The sequence below is a fragment of the Sarcophilus harrisii genome, chromosome 6 (genome assembly GCF_902635505.1).
Source record: "Sarcophilus harrisii chromosome 6, mSarHar1.11, whole genome shotgun sequence".
Classification (NCBI taxonomy): domain Eukaryota; kingdom Metazoa; phylum Chordata; class Mammalia; order Dasyuromorphia; family Dasyuridae; genus Sarcophilus; species Sarcophilus harrisii.
This window is the reverse complement of record NC_045431.1, coordinates 28,866,372-28,874,869: the sequence shown is the minus strand read 5'-3', so window position 1 is coordinate 28,874,869 and position 8,498 is coordinate 28,866,372.

Sequence of the window (8,498 nt, the reverse complement as noted above, 5' to 3'; positions counted from 1 at the left end):
CCACAGGCCTCTCTCTGCATGCAGATGGCTCTCTCCATCACAAGACCTAGAGCTGGGCTGAATCATCTCACTGTTGAAGAGAGACACGTCCATCAGAATTGGATCATTGTATAATATTGATATTGCCGTGTACAGTGATCTGGTTCTGCTCATTTCATTCAGCATCAGTTTATGTCAGTCTCTCCAGGCCTCTCTGAAATCTTCCTGCTGGTCATTTCTTACAAAACAATAATATTCCATAACATTCATATACCATAATTTATTCAGCCATTCTCCAACTGATTGGCATCCACTCAGTTTCCAGTTTCTGGCCACCACAAAAAGGACAGCCACAAACATTTTTGCACATGTATGTCCCTTCCTCTCCTTTAAGATTTTGTTGGGATACAGACCCAGTACAAACGCTGCTGGATAAAAGGGGATTCACAGTTTGATAACTTTTGAGCATAGTTCCAAATTGCTCTCCAGAATGGTTGGATCTGTTCACAGTTCCACCAACAGTGTATTGGTGACTAAGTTTTCCCACATCCCCTCCAACATCCGTCACTATGTTTTCCTGTCATTTTAGCCAACCTAAGAGGTGTGTAGTGGTACCTCAGAGTTGTCTTAATTTGCATTTCTCTGATCGATAGTGACAATCAGGATTTATTTATTTATTTTTATTATAGCTTTTTATTTACAAAATATATGCATGGGTAATTTTTTAGCATTGACCCTTGCAAAACCTTCTGTTCCAACTTTTCCCCTCCTTTCTCCCACCCCTACCCCTAAATGGCAGGTAGTTCCATACATGTTAAATATATTAAAGTACATGTAAAATACAATATATGTATGTATATTTATACAGTTATCTTGCTGCACAAGAGAAATTGGATTTAGAAAGAAAGTAAAAAAAACCACCTGAGAAGGAAATCAAAAATGCAAGCAAACAATAATAGAAAGAGTATAAATTCTATGTTGTGGTCCATACCCATGTTTCCCATAGTTCTCTCTCTGGGTGTAGCTGATTCTCTTCATCTCTGAACAATTGGAACTGGTTTGAATCATCTCATTGTTAAAGAGAGCCACGTCCATCAGAATTGGACAACCAGGATTTCTTAAGAAACAATGATATTCGATATTTAACTCTTTAAGGCAGGATATTTACTGAAAATGCAAATCTCTATTTCTACCCAGGCTCTAAGGAGATCTCTGTACATCTTGGACCTTATCTGAGCTTTGTCAGCTTGAACTCTAATTTAATGTTGGGAATATTGATAATCAGAGCAGCCATGTTGGGAGGGAGGTGGATGGGGCATTTAGGGTTAGAAAGACTATTTGAAAATACTTTCTTCATACACTCAGGATTACCTTGGCTCCCAAAGTTCTCATATCTCATTCTTACTAGAATTTCAGCTGCTTCTTTTGTTCCGTCCTTAGGGTGGGGAAGAACAGTGGGTCCAATATCCTCCCCATGGTTATACTTCTCACCAACTCAAGGACAATTGAAAGATTTGCTAAGGACGATTGAGCTGTGTCATAGAATGTGTTTGTGTACATGTTTATCTGTTAACATAACCCTTCTTTTCACTCCTCAGTGGGGAAAGCAGTCACGGTGTTGAGGAGGATTAAAAACCATTTTTTCTTCCACACTCTGGCATTGTCCTGGCCACGGTCCACCTTCCTGCCGGCAGACACAGCTGGTATTCCACCTAGGAAGAAGGCAGGAAGAAGGAATCACATTCCTATTCCTAGCACGCCCACCATACTAAAGTAAGCAAGACTCTCTAGCCAACAACAAGGAACAGAATAGAGTAGAACCAGGCAGATTGAATGGGATGAGAATAAAATGGAAGTAGAACATAATAGTCAGAATTTTAATGTTACAGATGGGGAAACTGAGACCCCCAAATTTTAAATGATTGGATCAAGGCTATAAGGCCATATAATCAATCGGTAGTAAACCAGGATTAGAATCCAGGCTTCCTGAAATCCTGATAGGAAGTATACTATAGACCTACAGAACATTCAGGAGGAAGGCAACAGATCCGATTTTTCCCACTCACGAGAAAGAAAGAATATTTTTGATATGTCCTCCTAAACCCAGAGAACGTTCAGTTTTCCTCCTTAGACACTCTCCACTGCCCTTTCACCCCACCAATGTTCCTAGTCTCTTCAATATGAGTCCCCTTATCAATCCTTTGGATTGCGATCCCCACTTCAGACTTCCTATTACTGTGCAATTCTCATTTTTTTAAAAGAAAAGAAAAAAAATTCAATAAACTTCTCATTACATCAAAAAATAATTACTTTATGGGGCAGTTAGGTGGCACAGTGAGGATAGAGCACCAGCCCTGAAGTCAGGAGGACTTAAGTTCAAATCTGATCTCTGACACTTAACACCTCCTGGCTATGTGACACTGGGCAAGTCACTTAACCACAATTGTCTGAGAAAAAAAAAAGACTTTATATGAAATTCTTCATATATATATATCCTCAGGTGTGATCTCTGCAAAGGAGTAAAAGAGGTTTTCTTCTCACTTTTTATTTAAGAAATAAATTGCTGTTTCCTTATAATTTCACAGCATTTACCATGTCATATTTGAAAAGAACATTTGTAGAAGAGAGAAGCAAAAACAGATAACTGAGATTAATTTAAAAGAAAAAGACTAGCACAGTGCTGTAAGAATTCAAAACAATGAGAACTCCATTAATTATAGCCCAGAGCACCAAAAGAACTCAGCGACATGATTAAGCACTTATCAGTCATATCTTAAAAATCATTTAAATAGGAAAGGTGCTCTAGGATTGTTCTAATTTTCAAAGAAAAGTTAGACTAATTCTTCATGCTAGATAGCCTGGTAAACTTGACTTTCATTGTTGGCAACCTTTTAGAATTATTAAAGGGACATTTTGTGAGCACTGGAAATAGAAGTGACAATCACTAGAATTCAGCATCAGGCCATCAATGTCTAATCACTCTAAATAGAGGTTCTGAATTGTGTGTGTGTGTGTGTGTGTGTGTGTGTGTGTGTGTGCTGTGTATGATGGACCACTCTTCTAGTCAAGTGAAGTCTATGAAACCTTTCACAGAATAATGGTTTTAAATATATAAAATAAAATACATCGAATTTAAAAGACAAATATATAAAATTATACTTTTAATATATTTATTTAAATCAATAATACATAATAACTAAATTAAAAGAAAAAATCATATATTAAAATAGACTTATAAAAATATTTCTTAAAGCTCTTTAAAAAGACCCAAATTGTTCACCTTCTCAAGAAGGAGGAAACAGATGAAGATAATTTGGAATTCAAAATTTGAAAAAAAAAATAGTTAAAGTTTTTTTTTACCTGTAAGTGGGGAAAAATAAAATATATTTTAACAACTTAATGGACCGAGGTTAAAAAGCTTTGCTGTAGATCAATCTCGATCAATCTCATTTCCTATTTGACAAATTAAACTGATAGGTCAGGAGAAAATCATGGACATGTTTATGTGGAATTCAATAAATTTATAATATTTTTGTGGACAAGATGAAGTCTCGGCCTGAGTAATGGTACAGTTAGATAAAATTGCAGAACCAGTGCAATGACTATCATAAAGATTATGATGTCAATCTGAGTGGGTGTTTCCAGTGGTGGACCACAAGAGTCTCCAACCTTGCTCCTATTCTGTTCAGCATTTTTATCAGTGATTTAGATAAAACCCCAGATGGCTTGTATATCCGATTTTTAGATTACACAAAAACTGAGAGGGTAACAAACACCTTGTACTGCAGAATCAGGCTACAGAAATAACTCAATGAAATAGAACACTGGGCTGGATCTAGTGGGATTAAATTTAATAGGGATAAATCTAAAGCCCTACATTTGAGCTCAAAATTCAAGTACGTAGATATAGATAGGCTAAGGGAGATATGACTCAGCAGATTTGTTGGATTTTAGGAAAGACGCTGACAAGATGAACTTCAGAATAAGGAAAACAAGATCGTGAGGGACTATAATTTAGGAAAATAAATTAAGACACTAGGGATGTTTTAACTGAAGAGGACAAGTCTTCGAGTATTGGAAGGTCTCTCCCGTAGAAGAACCCTTAGTCTTAATTTGAAAAATTGGAATACAGTGATGAAGAGAGCATCTACACCCAGAGAGAGGACTGTGGAACTGAGTGTGGACCACAACATAGCATTCTCACTCTTTTTGTTGAAGTTTACTTGCATTTTATTTTCTTTCTCATTTTTTTCCTTTTTGATTTGATTTTTCTTGTGCAGCATAATAATTGTATAAATACATATGCATGTATTGGATTTAACATATTTTTTTTTTTACCATGTTTAACATGTATTGGATTACTTGCTATCTAGGGGAGGGAATGGGGCAAGGAGGGGAAAAATTGGAACACCAGATTTTGCAAGGATTAATGCTGAAAAATTATCCATGCATGATTTTTGAAAATTAAAAAGCTTTAATAAAAAAAAAAAAGAAAGAAAAGTTGGAATACAGTGCTGGCAATTGATAAGAAAAAGAATGTTGGAACCAGAAGGCAATACTAGAAGAAGTGGGGAAAAGTTGCCAGAAAGTGGGTGTTGTGATGATTTGAGGAAATTTTTCTTAACTATTAGAGGTATCTAAAATGGGAATGGTTTGCCTTGAGAGAATTCTCCATCCTCCAGAAGTCTTCAAGCATTGGACCATTCAAGCAATGTTATAGAAGGATTTATGTTTCAGGCACTAGTTGGACTAAAGAACATTAGTGGTCTGTTCTGATTCTGATCCTCGGCTTTCTCTTTTATAAAATGAGTTTAATAAATAATAACTTATTTAAACTTCTTTTATGGCATCTAGGTGCCATAGCAGAAAAAGCACCAGCCTTTAACCTGAGGTCAAATCTGATCTCAAACATTTGCTAGCTATGTGACCCTGGGCAAGTCACTTCACCCAATTTGCCTCAGTTTCCTCATCTGTTAAATGAGCAGGAGAAGGAAATGGCAAACCACTCTATTATCTTTGCCCAAAAAAATCCCTAAACTCTAAATGGGATTACTAAGCGTAGGATGTGACTAAACAACAAAGCTTCTTCACAGAGCTGTATGAAAAGAGAGTAAAATAATAAATATGAAAGGACTTTGAAAATTCTAAAGCATCAAACAAATGTGAGATAGTAGTATGAATGACTCTTCTTACTAGCTTAGCATCTCAAAACCTTTAATAATTTTTATTATACTTTCTCTGACCATTGCTCTGGAAAGTTACTATGTTCCAGATGGCTTGTTTATTCTCGCAGAAAAATTTGTGCACAAATTGATCTTTGTTGTGTAAGGAGAAAGCTCAAATTTGTCAATTATTTGTTCAACGTGTATATCCAATTCCAACAACACACAAGCCTATGACATGGTATTTTTTGCCTTTTTTTGTGTATTCTTGGGGCTCGGTACAGTGTCTAGAGCATAGTAGGTACTTCAGAAATGGTTGTTAACTGGACATTTGCAATCTGAGAAAAAGAAATTTTCTCACCAAAAAGAATTCCAGTTTTGTAGAAGAAAACTTAAAATTGGCTTAAGCCCAAAAGCATACAGAATTTGTCGGGTGTCCCCAAGCAAATTCTAGTGGTTCCAAAGTTTTTTGGAACCATCGGATTTATTTTTTTATTTTTTGGTTGGCTGAGTTTATTGTCTTTATTTTCTTTTTTTTTCCCTTTTATTTATTTATTTATTATAACTTTTTATTGACAGAGCCCACTTTTCCCCACTTCTCCTACTATTGCCTTCTGGTTCCAACATTCTTTTTCTTATCAATTGCCATTTAATTTATACAATTAAATGTTGTAATTTTTTACATTATCCCTTGCACTCACTTTTGTTCCAATTTTTCCCCTCCCTCACGTTACCCCCTCTCCCAGATGGCAAGCAGTCCTATACAAGTTAAATGTGTCAGAGTGTGTCCTAGATACAATATATGTGTGCAGAACCAAAAAGTTCTCTTGTTGCACAGGAAAAATTGGATTCAGAAGGTAAAAATAACCTGGGAAGAAAGATAAAAATGCAAACAGTTTACATTCATTTCCCAGTGTTCTTTCTTTGGGTGTAGCTGTTTCTGTCCATCCTTGGTCAATTAAAACTGAGTTAGATCTCCTCTTTGTCGAAGAAATCCACTTCCATCATAATACATCTTCATACAGTATCATTGTTGAGGTATATAATGATCTCCTGGGAACCATCGATTTAGAACAGGAGATGCCCTCAGAAGTCCAACTACTCTATTTTTTTTTATTATCATTATAGCTTTTTATTTACAAGTTATATGCATGGGTAATTTTTCAGCATTGACAATTGCCAAACCTTTTGTTCCAATTTTCCCCCTCCTTTCCCCCATCCCCTCCCCCAGATGGCAGGTTGACTACATGTTAAATATGTTAAAATATAAATTAAATGCAATATAAGTATGCATGTCCTAACCAACTGCTCTGTTTCACAGAGGAAGAAACTGAAGTCTTAGGAATTCAAATGACTTCTTCATGGTTACTATAATGGCTTTAGAGGTGGGATTTGAATTCAAGCCCTTCAACCCCAAAGCTAGAGTCCCACTGTACCATACTACTTCTTTGTCCTCATTAACAGATGTCGACTGATGAGTTGTCTTCTGGAGTGACCCCATTTGGGGTTTTCTTGGCAAAGATACTGGAGTGGTCTGCCATTTTCTTCTCCAGCTCATTTTATAAATGAGGAAACTGAGGCAGACAGGTTGAAGAGAGCTGTCCAGGGTCACAAAGCCTGTCAGTATCTGAAGTCAGATTTGAACTCAGGAGAATGATTCTTCCTCACTCCAGATTTGGAATTCTATGTAATGTTTATTACATGTATCACAACATGAGAGAACCAAGATTTCTATGTGGAATAATTTTGTCTTTGAACCCACAATAAAATCAACATCATCAATTCTTTTATATGCTTCTCCAAAGAGTCTGTGAGGCTTCTTTCTATTTACCTGCAGCTTCTTTATATCTTTCCATTTCAATCACATCAATAAATATCAACATGGATGTAGTTCAAATAGTATGTCAGCTTTTTTTTTTTTTTTTCTGATTGCTATAGTTAGCATTCTAGCACAATATTGAATAATAGTAGTGATAATGGACATCCTTGCCTCACCCCTGATTGTATAGGAAAGGCTTCTAATTAATCCCTATTATAGATAATGCTTGTTCTTAGTTTCAGATAGATACTTATTATTTTAAGGAAAGCTCTATTTATTTCTGTGTTTTCTAGTGTTTTTTTTTTTTAAATAGGAATGTATACTGTTTTTTTTTTCAAAAGCTTTTTTTGCATCTTTGAGATAATCATAATTTTGGGGGGTTTTGTTGTTATGGCCAGTTATGTTAATGGTTTTCTTAATATTAAACCAGGCCTGCTTATCAAATTTCAAGAAATTATATATATACACATAATATATCTAATAATACATAAAATATGTATATATAATTATGTATATAAATAATTTCTTGAAATATGATGTCTCAGATCTTTCTTTGTTGATGGCTTTCAGATAGTCCAATAATTTTTTCCATTATCTCTCCTCAACCTATTTTCCAAATCAATTATTTCTCCAATGAAATATTTAAATTTTTCTTCTTTTTTTTTATTCATTTGAATTTGTTTTATTGTTTCTTGCTGTCTCTTAGATTTGTTAGGTTCCCCTTGCCCAATTCTAATTTTTAATGAATTCTTTTCTTGAGTGAACTTTTTTACCTCCTTTTCCATTTGACCAAGTTTACTTTTTAAGGAGTTTTTTTCTTCAATTAATTTTTGTATCTCTTTTACCATATGACCAATTCTATTTTTAAATTGTTTTCTTCGGTATTTGTTGTGTCTTCTTTATCAAACTGTTGACTTCCTTTTATATTTTTCTTGTATCATTCAGATTGCCCCACCCCACCCCCCAATTTTTCCTTTATCTTTCTCATTTGACCTTTTGAGTTCTTTTAGGAATTCTTTTTGGACCTGTGACCAATTTACATTTTTCTTTGAAACTTTGCATGTAGCCATTCTGACTTGATTTTCTTCTGAACTTGTGTCTTGCTCTTTTTGTTCCATAGTAACTTTCTATTATCAGGTTCTTCTTTTGCTGTTTGTTCATATTTCAGTCTATTTCTTGACCTGTAACTTTATGTTAAATTGTTCCCTAGTGAAGGGGAACACTGTCCCAAGCTTCAGGCTTCTCTTGCTCCTGTTTTGAGAGCTAGATCTGGAAGAGTCTGTAGTCTTCAGTTCTTCCAAGGTGGTATGATCTAATAAGAAATTTGATCACCGCTTTCCTGTCCCAGGGTATGGTCTGTGAGCAACTAAAAGCCCTTCTCTTTGCCCTGGAACTGCAAGTAGGGACCCTGCATCCCTGTGGCCATAAACAATAGTGAACTAGTATATACTTCCAGTATATGACCTGGAAAAACATATGACTAAAATGATAGAGTCCTGCAGCCAGTCCTAATAAAGGTCCTCTGTAAATTTCTTTGA